The 19,142-nt window shown below is 35.6% G+C and overlaps 1 protein-coding gene across 5 annotated transcripts in view; it reads right to left on the bottom strand.

Moving 5' to 3' along the window:
- CLOCK (clock circadian regulator) overlaps positions 1-19,142 on the bottom strand; it is a 127,194-nt gene that overhangs the window by 69,195 nt on the left and 38,857 nt on the right. For all 5 annotated transcript variants that reach the window (XM_072620802.1, XM_072620803.1, XM_072620799.1 and 2 more), the window contains exon 2: positions 449-538. The gene's annotated coding sequence lies outside the window, so the exon portion shown is untranslated. The remainder of the gene's footprint in view (positions 1-448; positions 539-19,142) is intronic.

The raw sequence follows: 19,142 nt of genomic DNA on the forward strand, positions 1-19,142 counted from the left end.
TATCTTCATTCCTTTGCACAGGCTATACTTAGAATATACTCCCTCCTCCTCACCTCTGCCTCTTAGAATCCCTAGTTTCCTTCAAAGTTTAGATCAAACACCAATTTCTATTTGAAGCCCTTGTTAATTAATCCATCCAGTTGCTACTATCTCCCTCCTGCCAGAATTTACCTTGTACGTATTTTGCTTATATTTTGTATTTAATTTTCTGTGCATGTTGTATTCCCTCATTTCCTCATTCCCACTCCTCATAGAATGTTAAGTTTCTTGAGGGCAAGAATGTTCCCTACCATACAGCACAATGCCTGGAATATTTGAGGTGTTTAATAAATGCTTTCAAATGATACTGAAAATAGTTAATACATATCTCTTTAACTGTTCAGAAAAGATGTTAATCAATGTAACTGTCCTAGAACATTGTAGCTCATTGTGCCAGCCCCTTCTTTACCTCTTGTACTTCTGAGACCTTTTAAATGAATTCTTCAGGAAAATGAAGGCTCAAAGTGTTCTTTGTAGCATGTCATCAAATCTCCAAGTGCTGTTTAAATAAAAAAAAGAGGAAGAAGAATATGAGAATGATTTAACTTAAAAAAAAAAAAGCTGTCACAAAACCAAATAAAAACAACCACTCTGATCCCCAGAATGTGAATCTGCCTACATATTCCACAAACAGATTAGCATGCACTGACAAAAATCAGTTTATAACACTGGGTATTTTATATACCATTATTTAAAATTTAATAATTTTTTCTGTACAAAAAATAAAACAGAATAACAGAAGATAAAACCCAAATAATTATACATAAGCAAAAAATTTAGGCTTACCGTAGATCAACTCAACATAACTTATTTAAAAGAAATCTACAAATTTTTTTTTAATCACATAAATCTCTAATACCAAGAAACAAAGTTGAGCAGACTATAGTTTTAGGTAATCTTGTGACTGAATTTTATATTCATTTTTTAAAGATGAGAAAATATGGCTCAAACTATACCAATTTACTAATTTATCTCAAGTTAAGAAATATCTAAGTACCTATTATCTCCACAGCTTTGTCAGGCAATATGGAGAAAAATTGACAAAGCAGGAACTACCTTTACAGGGTTTGATTACTGAGACCACCTTCCAAATTTATGTAAGCGGATGAACCTAGCACACAGATTAATGACACCAAATGGTTATCAAATGTAACAATAACAACTGATATAAAAATAACAACAGGCTCACCTAATCCAACCTGTGGGAACATCTTTAGATGTGAACTAATTAGAACTGTTAGCTCCTGGAGGACATAGACTATGTTTTGTTTTCTTTTTTTACATATGTATGTCTATACACACACACATACACATACATATATATAAGCATATATCTATATATGTACATACACACATGAAGTTAAGCATTATATAACACATTATGAAATGTTATATGACTTTAAAAAAGCAAAAGGATTCTATTTTTCATAATATCAATGCAAGATGTAAAATTAACTCAGAGATGGGTTGTTTGTTTTGGGGGTTTCTTTTGGCCTAATAACCTAATGACCCACTGACCTATTTTGATGGTTATACTGTTACATGCAAATGTACTATTCAGACAATTCTGATTGGTATATTAACTAAGCAAAATGCTGAAATATGATTGGGACAGTAATAAGAAGCACAATCATTACTGAGGTTTTGACACAACTATAGTGAAAAATTTGTAATTTACCTATGCAGATTATAGAACAGAATATTATGGTTGAAAAGATACCACAAGCTCACATGACATGATTTAATTAATGATTTAAAATGGTTCATCATATTTTATCTAAGAAAGAAACCTGAAGAAATAAGCAACAACTAAAAATGAAAACCCAGATAACTAAATCACAAAGGGAAAAATAAAACCTCTTTTACAAGTAACAAATTCTTTACAAGGAGATGAGACAATACTAAAATATACTATTAGGTCATGCTGTTAAAACAAACTTGGGTAGCAATATTTTGGTAGCTGAAATTTGTAAAAGCAGAGTGAATTAAAATCATAGCTGTGGGGAAAAGAAACAACACATCTGCACTCAGAAAGTTTAGGCCTAAATAGAATAGGGAGATAGAAATCAAAAGTGAAAACCTTCCAAACTTTGCTGTAGTTACTTAAGTGCCAAGAAACAGAGCAATTTTGTTGAGAATTTTTTGTGTGTGTCAAGCATATCTCTACAACCACAGAACTAGAAACAGTTGACTGATATTTTTCAGCCAATGAGATCCAATACAGTAATTTCATACTATACTAGTTAAAACATTCATGTCCTAATACTGACATGTAATTATACTATTTCCAGTGTCTTTTTAAGGTAGCCTTTTTCTAAAAACAATTTGAAACTAATGTCTCCATAATTATTCCTAATATTTCAATTTGAAAATGTTCCACTGAAATTTCTTTAATGAATTTTTGGCTCTTTTCAAAGAATGCAAAAAAGGGAAATAACACAATTAACAAAAAAAGCTACAAGTAAGCTATACAGTTTTCAGTATATGACAGTGTTCCAAAGACTAAATGAGAACTTGTGAGAAACAAATATAAGATAGTCATTTGTTCTGATCTTTTTAGTAACTCATATACAGAGGATCACTTATGAGTAATCTCTTCAAAAGCAGATGGTAAATACTGTATTTGCATAGAAGTGTTATACTCTCTATGTTTTCCTTTTCTGTTTAGGTTTTATCAATAAGCTATCTGATTTTTCTATCAAAAAGAATGCATCTGTGACTGCTATATATTTAGATGTTAATATAGTTACAAACTGAATAATTTAAACAAGAGAAAAAAATAAAAGAAAACCTAAGTGCATTTTGTCTTTTCATTTTTGTACCAAAAGGACAAAACGGAGTGCTCTGGAAAAAGTGACTTGATTGACTAAGTGACCAATTCTTTGGTACACAGATGAATTATAATTATTTTAATTCCATCAAGAATTAGGTAGCTTAGCAGTACAAATCATTATGAGTAGAAATGGCCCATATTTTGATTGCTGCTTTACCAAAATAAGAGCTTCATTTCATCTGATGCTATTATTTACTTAGCAAAAGACTGCCAATAGATTACAATTATATTTATTCCATTTTAAAATTCTCAATTTCAGTTAAGGAAAGTTATCAGCATTAACATAGCCTATGTCCTGACTACGTATAGTGGATTTGAATACAAACATTTATTCTGGCATTTTTGTTTAGTATTATAGTCTCATTTTTTCCATATTTGTACATCTGTTATGAATCTGTACATTCTAGTTCTATTTCACTATGTATATGTCTATACTGGTATTATCTGTTGGTTTAGAAATAACCTGCTACTCATAAAAACCTACTACTACCAGAAGCTATAAAAGACCAAAGTTATTTCACAAAACATGTTATAGAAGATCTAGACAATCAGATCACCAATGTTCTGTACCATGGACTGCCTATTCTAGGACATGTTAGGATCCCCTCTGAAAGCTGAAACAGTATTCCATCATACTAGGTTTGCATGAATTAGCCAGGCCACCAAAGACAAAAACATAAATGCTTCAAAAACAGAAAGATCATTTGAGAAAATGTGCTTTTTTTCTTAAAAGATTATTAAAAAAAACTATTTGAAATGATAAGTCAAGGTGTATATTAAGTTGAAAGCAGGGTCTGATATACTTTTATAATTCATTGAAGTTCACTATTAACGTTTTACACATTCCAATTTGTTCCTTTTAAATAAACTATATCAGAGATGATTCAATTCTCCAACATGGATGCCGCCTATGGGTAGTGGTGCCCAAATCTTCTTGGAATGAAAATATTTCATTCAAGAGTCAGGCCCTTGGTTATTCTAATATTGTAATTGAATTAAAGTATTTACCAACTTTTTCCACTGAATTCTTAATAATTCATCCTAACTGTTTAAATTTCAGACATTAAAATAAATTCTACAGCCACCAAAAAAAAAAAAAAACCCAACCCAGTATTTTAAGGTGCAACATGGTATGGTAGCTAAAGCACTGGAGCTGGAGTCAGACTCTTGAATTCCAGTCTCATCTCTGACATGTGGATGATCATGATCAGGTCACAACTGTTTCAAATTTCATGTATCTCTCTACTATAAATCTTCAAAAATGTAGTTAAGAAAAAAAAAGTTAAAAGATGAGTTATAGTCTGCCATGGCAGAGTTCCCATACCAATAAAAGATGGACCCTTGCCTACTGAGATATTTGGAGAAACTCTTGTGCTCATCAGACAGTCACATTCCTTATTTAGTAGTAATTTTAGTAGTAATGCAATTCCACAAATGCTAATGTACTAGCCACATACTGAGTGCAGATACAGGTACAAAAAAGAAAACTGGTTCTGCCCTTCAGGAAACTTCAATTTTACCAGGGGGATAAGACAGAAAAATTAATAATGTAAGATAATATGAGGAAAAATAGAGCATTAAAAACTAGGCAGATCAAGAAGGCTCTACTATAGGTCAATGATCTAAGTCTTGAAAGAAGCTAGAGATTCTAAGAAAATTACATTCTTAGAAGCATGTATAGTCCTTGAAGACAAAGAAGATTTCACTTTTTTCATTGTATCTATGGTGCCTGGCACACAGAGATGGTGAAGTCAAAAGTATTTATTAAGGGTTGCTTATATGCCACACACTGTGCTAAGAAAAGGGAACACCCAGCTGAGGAAACTAGATAAGACACCATTTTCTCTGCAACTTTTGAGTCTTGGAGAATTGTCTTGAACACCAACAGCTTAAGTCACTAGCTCAGGGTTACAAAGCCAGCATGACTTGAATGAACCTGGATCTTCTTGAATTCAGCTCTCTATGTACTATATCATGCTATCTCTTATAGTGAGTACAAAGCAAGGCTTGTAGAATAAGAACCAAATCTCAAAAGAATTGCAGACTACTAACAATCAAATCATTAATATTAAAAGAAACACAGATTAAAACAGTTTTGAGGTTTTACTTAACACCCAAAAACTGAATGTACATTTCAGGCTCATGAAACACAAAAAGGTATGAAGGTTGGAAAAAGAAAGGAAAACAACAATAAATTTGGAGTGATAGGACCTGGGATCAAATCCTGCTTCTGATACTTATTACCTGTATGGCCCTCAGAAAATCTCAAACTCTCTGGTCTTCAGTTTCCTGATCTGTTGAATGAAAAGGTTGGAGTAGATATAAACAAAATACTTCTAGTACTAAATGTCTATGATCTTATGAACTATTTATATCCTTTGACCATTTATCTACTAGAAAATGGTCTTTGGTCATTCATACATACATACATGTATGTATATGTACATAAACGCACATATATAGATATAGACATTTGTCTTAATTTCCCATATATCTTATTCTGTCAGTTACAAAGTCTTTTTTTCAAATTGACAGTTTCCTTCTTATTCTAGATAAAGTGATTTTTTTCTTGCAAAACCTTTCCAGATTTATGCAAGCCACAGTCTGTTTTATCTTTGATTTAATTAACAAATTCTCCCCTAGCCATAGCTGGGAAAAATACTTCCTTTAGGCTTTCTACAATATTTAAAAGATCCATGATTTCTTCAGTGCGAACATTTTCTCCACTTGTCTAGTTTCTGTGGCTAAAATAATCCACCCTGCAGCCAACTTTTCTGAAAAGCAGTTGTCAGAAGTTGGGTAGGTTGGTACTTGGAGGAGGTAAGGGAAGTGGAGAGAAAGAGAGGGGAAGAAGGCAAGAAGGCAGAAAAGGGAGGAGGAAAGGAAGAAAACAATCATTTATTAAGCATCTACTAAGTGTCTGACACTGTACTATAAGATTTATAAATATCTTATTTGATCCACACTGGACAGACACATAGGTCATCATTCAAGGATTTATTAAGTGACTACTACATGCCAAGGAATACAAAAGGCAAATAGTCTTTGTCCTCAAGGAATTTACATTCTGTCCCAGGAGACTTGTACATACATTAAGTATAAACAAAGTAATTCTATAAGAGAGACAAGAGTTTGTAGTGGTCAGGAAAGGTGTGTGATTTGTAGCAGTGGAGGGAGTACACCCACAGTGATGAAATAGTGGAATTAAAAAATAATTTAGTGTAAAAATTGAAAATTTCAAATGTAAACAAAATAATGTATAACATTCAATAAAAATACATAATCAGGTCTATTTACATTTGAAAATCTTACAAAATATTTTCTTTGTGTCTGCTTCTATTCTCTATCATTTGTTTACTTACACAGTTTGCTGTTTTTTATACAATGTTGGTCAATGTAGCTTGTTCTTCTGGTTCTAGAGTTTGGGGTAAATGTGTCTATTTCTTTATATTTCTCATATTTGTCATGAGGCAAAATAATACAAGAAGAGAGCCCTGGATCTGGAGCCAGAAGACCAGGTCTATATTTGTCACTAAGCCCAAAGGTGAAGACTTTCCGGCTTGGTAGGACCTGCAAGAGTTTGTGTTTTACTGACACCACCTTTTGGAACTCAAAGGCATCACCATAACATGCTGATGCATTGGAGAACTTTTAGTGAAGTCATTAGGAGGATGTAGCTTTGGAATTTTAACTGGTCAGAGAGTTCAGTGTCATCAAACAAAGAACAGTTACCTAGCATGGTTATTTTGGCTAACAAATACTCCAGCTGATAAATTTTTATTATTACTTGCTGTTCCCTGTACATGACATTCTATCTGCCTTCTGTTCTAGGAAGCCCAGGCCTGGAATGTGATCACTCCTTACCTAGAATACTGAACTTCCTTAACACTCAGCTCAAGTACCAACATCAGGCTTTTCTTTTACCCCACAGTTTATAGTTCCATCCCCAACCCCATTCCCCAAAAGTATTTATATTTACTTTTTATATATTTATTACTCAATTATCTGTGTACTTGTTTCTTCTAAATAGAATGAAAACTTGAATTTTTTTGAGTCATTTTTTTTCATCATGTCCAGATTTCATGAGCCCAAATTGGAATTTTCTTGGCAAGGATACTATAGTGGTTTGCCATTTCCTTCTCCAGGCATTTTACTGATGAGGAACCGAGGCACACAAGGTTAAGTGATTTGCCCAGGGTCACATAACTCGTAAGTGTCTGAGGCCATACTTAAACTCAAGAAGAGGGGGAGTGGAGTCAAGATGGCAGAGTAAGAAGCAGGGCCCTGCCTGAGCTCTCCCCCCAAATGCTTCTGCTGCTCTAAACAAATTCTAGAGCAGCAGAAGCCACAAAATGACACAGCGAAACAAGCCGAGAGGAGGGGTCTGTTGCACTGGGCTTGGAGCAGAGCACAGCCCAAGGTGGGCCACGTCACCACAGACGGGAATGGCACAGGTCTCAGGGCACTGAATCACTGGCACCTGTAGCAGTGTCCAGACTTCTCAACCCACAAATGCCCCAAACACAGCTTCAAAGGTCAGTGGGAAAGCTCTCTCACCTGGATGAGAGAGGAACATGATTTGGCCCTAACCCCAGCCCCAGGGTGGCAGCAGTCACTGCTGCAGCAATGACTGCTTCTGGAGTTCTCAGTCTACAGAAAGTGGGGGAATTGAGCAGGTGATCTGTATCACAGTCCTGGGTGGTGGTCCTGGGGCAACGAGGAACTCTGGTGTGGCAGAGTTGGTGGTGGCTGTGGAGAGGGAATCCTACTCGTAGTTCCAGGGTTGCTCACAGACCAGAGGGCAGGCCAGGAGAGGAACAAACACCTCTCCTTTGATCATACCACTTTGGAGAAACTGAGAATTCATAGGTCCCTAGAGATATCTCTGAAAACAGCTGCACAAAACCCCTGAGACTTGGGCCTGTATATCCTCCACTTAACAAAGAATTCAAAAGTCAAGTAATTGGCTGGGAAAATGACCAAAAAGGGGAAAAAATAAGACTATAGAAAGTCAATTTCTTGGTGAAAAGTTATTTTCTTACACGAGGATGATCAAAGCATATAACCAGAGGAAGACAGCAGGGTCAAGGATCCTACATCCAAAGCCTCCAAAAAAAAATATGAAATGATCTTAGGCCATGGAAGAACTCAAAAAGAATTTTGAAAATCAAGTAAGAGAAGTAGAGGAAAAAGTGGGAAGAGAAATGAGAGCAATGCAAGAAAATCATGAAAAATGAGTCAACAACTTGCTAAGGGAGACCCCAAAAAACGCTGAAGAAAATAACACCTTTAAAAATAGACTAACCCAAAAGGCAAAAAGAGATCCAAAAAGCCAGTGAGAAGAATGCCTCAAAAAACAGAATTGGGCAAGTGGAAAAGGAGATTCAAAAGCTCACTGAAGAAAATAATTCCTTAAAAATTGAATGGAGCAAACAGGAGCTAATGACTTTATGAGAAATTAAGAAATTATAAAACAAAACCAAAAGAATGAAAAAATAGAAGACAATGTGAAATATCTCATTGGAAAAACAACTGACCTGGAAAATAGAGCCAGGAGAGACAATTTAAAAATTATTAGACTACCTGAAAACCATGATTAAAAGAAAAAGAGCTTAGACACTACCATTTTTCAAGAAATTATCGAGGAAAATTGCCCTTATATTCTAGAATGAGAGGGTACAATAGAAATGGAAAGAATCCACCAATCATCTCCTGAAAGAGATTCCAAAAGAAAAACTCCTAGGAATATTGTGGTCAAATTCCAAAGTTCCCAGGTCCAGAAGAAAATATTACAAGCAGTCAGAAAGAAACAATTGAAGTATTGTGGAAACATAATCAGTATAACACAGGATTTAGCAGATTCTACACTAAGGAATCAGAGGACTTGGAATATGATATTCCAGAGGTCAAAGGAGCTAGGATTAAAATTAAGAAATCATCTACCCAGCAAAATTGAATATCATATTCAGGGGAAAAAAATGGAATTTCAATGAAATAAGGGACTTCCAAGCATTCTTGTTGAAAAGACCAGAGCTGAATAGAAAATTTGACTTTCAAATACAAGATTCAAGAGAAACACGAAAAGGTAAACAAGAAAGAGAAGCCATAAGGAACTCATTAAAGTCGACCTGTTTACATTCCCATGTGGAAAGATATTTGTAACTCATGAGACCTTTCTCAGTATTAGTTAGAGGGAACATATATGTATGTGTGTAAGTATATTATATATGTGTAGCTATATGTGTATGTATATGTATAAAAATATGTGTGTGTTTATATGTATGTATGTATATAGATATAGACAGAGGGCACAGGGTGAGCTGAATATGAAGGGAGGATACCTAAAAAATAAAATTAAATGCTAAGAGGAATGTACTAGGAAAAAGAGAAGGGGAGAGGTAGTATATCATCTCACATGAAAGAGCTTTTACAATGGAGGGGAAGAGTGGGGAGGTGAAAGTGAAGAAAGCCTTACTCTCATTGGATTTGACTTAAGGAGGGAATAACACATATTTAATTGGGTATAAAAATCTATCTTAAGCTGCAGGAAGGTGGGAAGGAAAAGAGTAGGAGAGGGAGGATAATAGAAGGGATAAGCAATTGTGGGGGAACAGGTCAAGGGACAAAATGGAATAAATGGAGGGCAGGACAGGATAGAGGGAAATGTGGCTAGTCTTTTGCAACATGACTTATGGAAGTGTTTTGTATGGCTACACATGTATGATCTATATCAAATTGCTTGCTTTCTCAAAGAAGGTGGACGGGGAGGGAGGGAGGGAGAGAATGTGGAACTCAAAGCTTTAAAAATTAATGTTAAAAATTGCTTTTGCATGCAACTGGGAAATAAGCTGTACAGGCAATGGGATACAGAAATCTATCTTGCCCTAAGGGAAAATAGAGGGGAGGGGAATGAGAGAAGGGGGGGAGCTGATAGAAGAGAAGGCAGTTTGGGGACAGGGGTGGTTGGGGTACATGTTGTCCTGGGGTAGGGGGAGAGGAGAGATTGGGAGAAAATTTGGAATTCAAAATCTTTTGGAATTGAATGTTGAAAACTGAAAATAAATAAATTATATTAAACTCATGAAGAGAAGTCTTCCTGACTCCAGGCCTAGTGCTCTATCCACTGTGCCACCTACCTGCCCCCAAACATCTTGAAGGAAGAGATTATTCTGTTTTGTCTTTATTTCTCTAATACATAGTATGGCACTTGGTACAATACATGCTTAATAAATGTCTGCTGAATGAATGAATCAATGGAAGCTGATAAAATTGTAACAGAAGGTTTAGTGATAGAATTAGACCTAGGACAGAGTCTTGGGGTAATATCCACAGTGATCTAGCAAAGGAGAGTAAGAAGGAACTATAAAACAAAAGAATCATATGACCAAAAATTTTGAGCTGGACAGGGTGTCAGAGGTCAACTAGTTGACCCTTTTTTTTTTTCACAGATAATGAAACTGAGGCACAAAGTAGTTAAGAACCAGGAGAAAGCAGTGTTAAAATCAAAAGGGGAGAAAGTAACCAACCGCTCTGGGAGAAGTGGTCAACAATGTCAACAGTTTCAGTGTTATCAAGGCTGAGAACTGAGAGAAGGTCACACAGTTTTGCAACATTTCAGTATCAAGCTCTAGGTATCCACTTTTCTCCAAGTAGACTTAATAAGCTAGTTTAACCACATGGAAGAATTCTACAGTGCAAAGGCCCTGGAATTATTTGAGCCCCAGTTGCTGTTATCTATGTGACCTTGGGGAAAATTATATCCTTTCTGGGCCTCAGGTTTTCTAATCTATAAATGAGAGAGGCAGAAATATGCATGCTGAGGTCTCTTCTAGCTCTAGATCAATCATTCTATGATCTTAAAGTACCCTGCATATGCCTTGAAACTCTATAGCATCTAAAAAATTGGTTCTAGGTTACAACTAACTGACTTACCAGATGGTTCTGAGCTATAGCTGTGTAGGATTCTTGAGTTTTTTTAGATCTTAGACTCAACTATGGTGATAAAAATTCTAAAACACTCTTTTTCAAAATCTAAGCTTGAAGGTTAAAGGACTGATATCCAACACAGTCAGGTAGTAAAATACTCTAAACACTAACTGCTAGGAGAAAGATATGTCAACAAGGATTTTGTCGTTTTCCTCTCCCTTCTCCCTTTTTCAAACTATCCCTTAGTTTATTTTTTTATGAATATTATTCTAAATAGATCAATTTTAACTTTAATCAGTTTCTTCTGCAACTAGATAATTTTGAGCATAATCATTTAGGAGTTAGTGTTTCTTATCAGATAGAATAAACATTTAATTCTACTATGCTTAAAACAACCAGAAATTTCTGTTTTAAAATGGCATTCCACTAGCACATATAAATATTTCATAAAGTATAGCTACTTCAAGCATTTCAAAAAATACAATCATATATGTGTATGTAAGGACAAGATTTAATGAGTTATGCAAAGAAACAAAACTTGGAGAACAACTATACCTATTTCACAGCTAAAATGATATACTACCTGCCTTCACAAGAATTTAACTCCTAAATAATCTTCCCTTTCCAACTTCTTCCAGGTAACCTGAGTAAAGATGTATTTATGTCTATTCAAACCACATGAATAAAACTGCAAGTTTAATTTTATTCTTAAATAGCAAAAACATGCTAGATGGTGGTTTTTCCTGAATAGCACCTATTATACTTTTGTGTCAGTACAAATAAAGTGTTAGCATATGTAATGTTAATGTAAGGTTAATGGGGGGGGGGGAGTTGAAGGAGTTAAAAGATCTTCCCTGCCCATTAATAGGCCTCAGTACCTTTTGCTAATTTCTATTGAGGTACTGGGTCAGAGGGTCATGCCCTCCAGCTCTGAAAAGTGTATACATACTCTGAGGTGAGGTTGTCCTTTGGGGGCTTACTCACTGGGAGGATTTGTTTGGCTGGATGAGACTCTAGGTAGCCATTAAGGAGCATCCCCTCCCTCCCCAGCTTTGAAAACCCAAATGTTGGAGCTTCTCTCTCTGGTAACTATGTATGTATGTAATGGTCAGACAGTTGGATCTGTCTGTTGATCTGTGATATATGTATTGCTTATGCTCAGAGAGGTGGAAGCCCTATCTGTTGGTCTTTATTTCTCTGCTTGTATTTTCTCTGTTGGTATGTAATTAAAGAAGTTTGTTGACCCCTTAGAAATTGGTTTTCCTTTTAGAAAAGCAGATCTAAGAACCTGTACAGCAGGCCTTCTTGTGTATGCTGGGGTCCTTGCTGTTACAGCATATTTTCCCTTTCTGGTAATTCTCTTCATGTGTCACATCATTTTCCTATATCCATAAGAATGGCATTTTATATAATATCAAACAGATGAATAACAACTGAATTAAATTCTGGCCTAAGAGATGATATTAATAAACCTTTAGCTATTTAGGTTTATGAGATGGATTTCCAAAAGAAAATACAGGCAGAATTATATTTGTGCTATAAAACACAAGGGATTTGTTTTGAAATTTGATAAGTTAGCAGTGTATGAAAATCCTGACAGATGGTGGGTTAGATCTGGCTCATGAGATATACAATGACTTGTAACTAATATGGACAAATAAATCTGGAACTATGCTATGACACACATACCGCATCAATGAGGCCACTGGAGCTAGTTAAAATGTCACTAAAAATATGTTAGGTAAGCCAAGGCCACAAGTAAACATCTAACTTTTTGCAGCACTACTGCTTTATAAAAAGTATCAGTTGTTTTGACCTATTAAAACTTGGGTTAACTGCCAACCTGCTTTTGCAGCCAAGTAGGCCAAGCAAGTTCACATCAATCTAAAAACTAGTTCAATCAAGTTAAAAGCAAATTTCAGAAATTTGTCTGGAACAAGAAATTTAAAAACTTGTGAAAATTTGCACTCCAAATTCCTCTTAAATAAGAGGATAAGGACAAGACACCTATGATTTCATTAGTATAGGGAATCCCCAGGTAAGTAAACAATGTTCCAATAAAGATTGGGACCTTCTTTGCAATTTTTCATCTAAGACAGTTTCCTGTGGTAATGAGAGATTTACGAGACTTGCCCAGGCTCACACACAGTATGTCAGAGATAGTACTTAAGTTCTGATCTTCCTGGCTCTGAGGCAGAATTTCTAATTCCAAGGCCACATTTTCTCTACAAATAGCTAAACAAAAATAGCAAATCTTACATATACAGCACATACCTACCTATTAAGAGTTTCTTTCACCAAAAATTATAGTCCTATTTTTATTACAGCTATTACATTGGAAGAACTCAAAGCAACAGGATAAACAAAAAATTTATCTTCCTCCCTACACCCACTGAAGTCACCAAGTATTACAATATATGTTGACTTCACTTTGAGGATATCAAAATCTTTGCACAATTTTCCTACTTCTTCACACTCTACTACTGATGTTACCATTCAAACTGCAATTATAATTATCTTCATGATAATAGGAATGACCATATGTCTAGTGAAATGATGTTTCCAATTGCCTTTAAATTAAAGCCAACTTTGTAAACTCATTTGTTTCCTTAAGAAGAAACTGTCATTTAGGTCATATTCCTTTGATTGAATGGTTTTCACTATTTTCTTCAATTTAAGTCTGAATTTTGCAATAAGAAGTCCATGATTTCAGCCACAGTCAGTTCTAGGTCTTGTTTTAGCTGACTATAATCTATCAGTCTGATTTCTACATTGATTTCCTACTTTAGCATTCCAATCCCTGTGATGAATGTGACATCTTTTTTTGATGCTATTGCTAGAAGATGTTGCAGGTCTTCATAAAACTGCACAATTTGGGGACTCTTGGGCATCAGTGGTTGGAGCATAGACTTGGATTACTGTGATGTTGAATGGTCTGCCTTAGGTTTGAAAAGGTATCATTCTGTAATATTTGAGATTATACGGCAGTACTGCTTTTCTCATCCTTTTATTGACTATGAAGGGTTACTCCATTTCTTCTAAGGGACTCGTGTCCATAGTAGTATATGTAATGATCATCCGACTTAAATTTACCCATTTCAGTTCATTTAAATTCACTGACACACAAAATGTGAAGAAAGCACAGAAAACCATCAGACCATATGAGTAGGACCTACGTAACATCTCTTACGAATATGAAGTGAAAGTGATGAATAGATTTAAAGGATTAGATCCAGCAGAAAGAGTACCTGAAAAACTCTGGACGGAGGTTCAAAACACTGTGCAGGAGGTAGCAACAAAAAATATCCCAAAGCAACAGAAGAGCAAGAAAGCAAAATGGTTACCTGATGAAGCTTTACAAATAACTGAGGAACTAAGGAAAGCAAAAGGGAAAGAAGGAAGGGAAAGATATACTCAGATGAATACACAATTCCAGAGAATAGCAAGGAGAGCTTAAATGATAAATGCAAAGAAATAAAAGAAAACAATAGAATGAGAAATATAAAAGATCCCTTCAAGAAAATCAGAAATATTAAGGGAATGTTTCATGTAAAAATGGGTGTGATAAAAGACATAAATGGTAGAAGTGATTAAGAAAAGATGGCAAGAATATGCAGAAGACTTTCATAAGAAAGATCTTACCATCACTGATCACCATAATGGTGAAATAACTGACCTAGGGTCAGATATCCTGGAGAATGGAGTCAAGTGAGTATTGCTAACAATGAGGCTAGTGGAGGTGACAGAATTCCAGCTAAAGCTATTTAAAATCCTAAAAGATAATCCAGTTAAAATGCTGCCCCTAATATGCCAGCAGATTTGAAAAACTCAACAGTGACCACTAGATTAGAAAAGATCACTTTACATTCCAATCCTAAAGAAGAGCAATGCCAAAGAATGTTCAAATTACTAAACAACTGCGCTCATTTCACATGCCAGCAAAGTTATGCTTAAGATTCTACAAGTTAGACTTCAGTAATATGTGAACCAAAAATTATGAGAAAGGCAGGCTTGTTTTCAAAGATGCAGAGGAACCAGAGATCAAGTTGCCAACATTTGCTGGATTATGGAGAAAGCAAGTAAATTCCAGAAAAATATCTGCTGCTTCATTTACTATATTAAAGCTTTTGTCTGTATGGATCAAAACAAAATGCGGCAAGTCCTCAAAGAGACAGGAGTACCAGACCATCTTACTTGGCTCCTGATGCAGGTCAAGAAGCAACAGTTAGAACTGAACATGGAACAACTGACTGGTTTAAGATTGGGAAAGGAGTATGACAAAGCTGTATATTGTCACCTTATTTATTTACTTATATGCAGAGTACAACATGTGAAATGTCAGGCTGGACGAATCAAAAATTGGAAATAAGGTGACCAGGAGAAATATCAACAATCTCAGATATATAGATGATATCACTCTGATGACAGAAATTAAAGAGGAAGCCTCTTGAGGAGGGTAAAAAAAGAAGAGTACAAATGCTGGCTTGAAGCTTAACATTAAACAAATTAAGACCATGGCAACTGGTTCCATCACTTCCTGGCAAAGAGACGGACAAGAAATGGAAACAGTGTCAGATTTTATATTCTTGGGCTCAATGCAGACAGCAGCTGTAGTCATGAATTTAAAAGACATTTGTTCCTGGGAAGGAAAGCTACAGCAAATCGGGATAGCATACTGAAAAGCAGAGACATTACATTGCTGACAAAGGTCTGTATAGTCAAAGCTATGGTTTTTCCAATAACAATGTATGGCTGTGAGAGTTGGTTTATAAGGAAAGCTAAGCGATGTAGAATAAACACTTTCAAATTACTGCAGAAGCCTTTTGAGAGTCTCTTGGATAGCAAGGAGATCAAATCAGTCACTACTTAAAGAAATTAACTTGGTCTACTCATCAGAAGGACAAACACTGAAGCTTAAGCTATAATACTTTGGTCACAAAATGAGAAGCTAGGGCTCACTGGAAAAGACTCTGACACTGGGAAAGACTGAAGAAGGCAAAAGGAGAAGGAACAGCAGAAGATGAGAGGGACAGAGAGCATCACAGAAGCAACTAATCTGAGGTTGGACAGACTTTGTCCAAATGGAGGACAGAAGGGCCTGGTGTACTGTGGTCCACAGGACCCCAAAGAGTTGAATATAACTTAACAAAACAACAACATTAACTGTGAATTGTCTTTCATTTAGTTGCAACTTTCTTATGTCTTCTGGTTTCATCTATAATGTCAATACTAACATGCTTCATTTCCTCTAGTGGATTATTAAAATTTCTGGTCACTAAACAAAGGTTGCATATTTTAAGTGCCACAGAAGCCAACATTTGCAGACTATCTAAAAAATGTGTGATTCTTAACATCCTCTAACACCTTTTCTACTATTCTGCCACTATTACTGTTAAGCAAAGGGCTATTTTGTAATTTTCTATTTTCTTGGGTTGCCACAGTCAAAACACCAGTCCCTTAGTGCCCAGATTATGTGTGACCAGTCTCACTGTATTCAGTCAGGCAAATCTTTTTTACAGAAGAGTGTCAGCAGGCCCACAAAGCCTTTCTGGATTGGTAAAACCTCCCAGAACATATCCTATTCTAGCATAATTTCTAAGAACCCAGGGTCTCCAACATGCCACGATGGGGAATTCCAGTTGAACTTTGTCTAGGCTTTATCCTTATCTATCTTTTTATGCGCATAACCCTATCTTCTCAACTGCATTATAAACTGCTTTAAAGAAAATCACATATGTTATCTCTTCAGCTCAATATTTTACATAGTAAGCACTCATATGTTTGCTAAGTCATGTTAAATGTTAAGTGAGAAGACAGAAGAAAGCCTAAATCAAAGCTAAGCCTAGATATGTAATCAGCAGACAACAATGGGACCTTATGAGTAGAGCTAGAGAAAATCATGAAATCCAGTTGATTGGGTCCACTAAAAATTTATTTTACATAATCTGAGAATAATAACAACTTATCTTTTTTACACAGTTCTCTCTGATTGAGAATCAAGAATTTAAAAGGTAAATTTCAATATTTTAGATGGATTCTCACTGCTGTTCCATAATCCCCAAACAACTATTCAGTATCTTATTTTCTCTCCTCAAACCTTCCACTCCAACCCTGTAATCTATACTGAACAATAATTACTTTATTGTAAGTTTAAGTAAATTCATTCACATCCCTACCCCTTAGCCCCCTTCAAATTTTCAAATTCTTCCATGTCTTCCTATATTCTGTCCTCTCCCATATCAGGGGAAGAGCTATTCCTATTCCTTGTTAAAGCTAATCTTGTTTACCTATATTACTGATATCAATTCAATTCAGTAAACAAGTCTTAAGTTGATACTACAGTAATCATTTTACTACCTTCTTAGAATGATCTTTGAAAGATCAACCTCAGAACAGAAAGGATCATGCCAAATTTACAGTAAATAAAATTTCAGCATAAAGAGAAGAAACACTATCACAGAATGCAAAGCCTTCTGAAATAATAACAGATCAAGCAACCTGAACATCCCAGTCACCCTTATAAGTCTGTAACCAACTTGACAAGACCCCTTTCCTGGTTATAATAATTTCTATCATCTATTCTCATGGCAGTGACTTAGTCCAAGCCAATAATTCAGGACTAAAACATGTATTCTCTCATAAGTGAATCAATGTTTTTGTGTGAAGGAGGGAATAACACTAAGGAAAGACACTCAAGTGAAGAGAGAGGGATAGAAAGACAAGGATAGAAAGGAGCTAAAAGTGCACTAGCTTGGGTAGAAGAAGAGAATATTTTTGTTGCCTTGACATTCACTGAGGCTAAAGGAGAGTGGGTTAAGAGCAACAGAGAAGAAGGTCCAAGAAGAAAGAAAAGTGAAGGTGATATAACCCCAACATGGGGCAAAATGGTTAGAGATTTAAGTATGTTCCCAGGGCAAAAGGAAAGAGAGCAACAGGAGTCTATTAACAAATTCTGAGTTTTGGGGTTTTTGATTGCTCACAAAGCAAACAAAACAAAACAAAAAAGATTATTGGGTAAGATATGTAAATGCATTTATAGGAAAATGGAATGGAGAAAGTAAAACTTTTGTCTGTCTCCCTGCATGGGGCATAGAGAAAATGAAGAATTTATGTGTCAGTGTATAGCCCATAAATGGGAGACTATAATTCAGTATTGCCTAGACTGGGAAAGAAGTAGGGGTGTGGTGTGGAAAGGAGTGAGGGAGTGTGGTGAAGGAGAACACTATAAATTAACACTTCCTGGAAAAGGGCTCCAAAGAGCTTTCTAAGCAAATATGGAAACATGAACAGTTCTAGCCATACCTAAGCTGTATCTAAGACATGTAGAAGAAGAAATGATCCATAAACAAAAAAGATGAAGAAAAATAAACCACAGCAGGGATTAACTTTTTTTTTTTTTTTTTGGTGCCACTGATTCCTTTGGAAGTATAGTAAAACCTAAGGACCACTCCTCAGGATAATGTATTAAAATTCATAAAACAAAATACATAATATTATAAAGGAAACCAAAGGCTAAGGACAATAAAGATGAGGACTTTTTTCCCATTCAAATTCACAGACCTCCTGAAATGTATTCATGGTTCGCTTTGAGGTTTGGGGGTTTCAGGATCCTAAATTATGAACCTTTAATCTACAGTAAATTAATTCCCACAGGTAAAGAAGAAAAATAAAAAACAAAGGGCCACAATACTGGTCCCACAAAACCATATAATCACAATCTGAGTCAATGTCAAAGTAGAAAGGTCTGGGGCAGCTTGCCACTCAACAACTATGATCACCTTGGCTACTTTTCACCTCCCAAAGTATGCCCCTTGATGGGCACAATAAACTCTTTTCAACATCCATCCCAAAAAGAATTCTCTCTTCAACAGACATAATCAAATGGGTTGATAGTCACCCAATTAGAGACTGTGTCCCAGCAGCCACAATCACCTGGCTTAGCATCTTGTCTTATTCAGTATCTGACAGAAAGGGAAGGACTCAGAAGTTTATCAACTGCCAACTACCCTAAATGTCTTAGATGATGAGTTCTTCAAGCCTTCTACTTGCATCCTGGGCCCTGAACTAAAAGACAGACAAGACAATAATTCCAGCAATTACAGAAGCAATAGAATTCATAAGAAATATTGGGTGGAGAGGGATAAAGGGAAGCACAACTTTACCAGACATCATAGTGGAAAGACTGAAAAAACAAACATTAGAAACTCCTAAAACTACTGACTAAAAAAACCCCAGAATCAAATTTCATAACAGAGAGAATAGCTCAACAATAATTGCAAACAGAATAATAGGGAAAGAACAGGTTAGCAGGGCTTTTGAGAATGAAAGGTCTACTAAAAGAAAG

The sequence above is a fragment of the Notamacropus eugenii genome, chromosome 6 (genome assembly GCF_028372415.1).
Source record: "Notamacropus eugenii isolate mMacEug1 chromosome 6, mMacEug1.pri_v2, whole genome shotgun sequence".
NCBI classification, from domain to species: Eukaryota; Metazoa; Chordata; class Mammalia; order Diprotodontia; family Macropodidae; genus Notamacropus; species Notamacropus eugenii.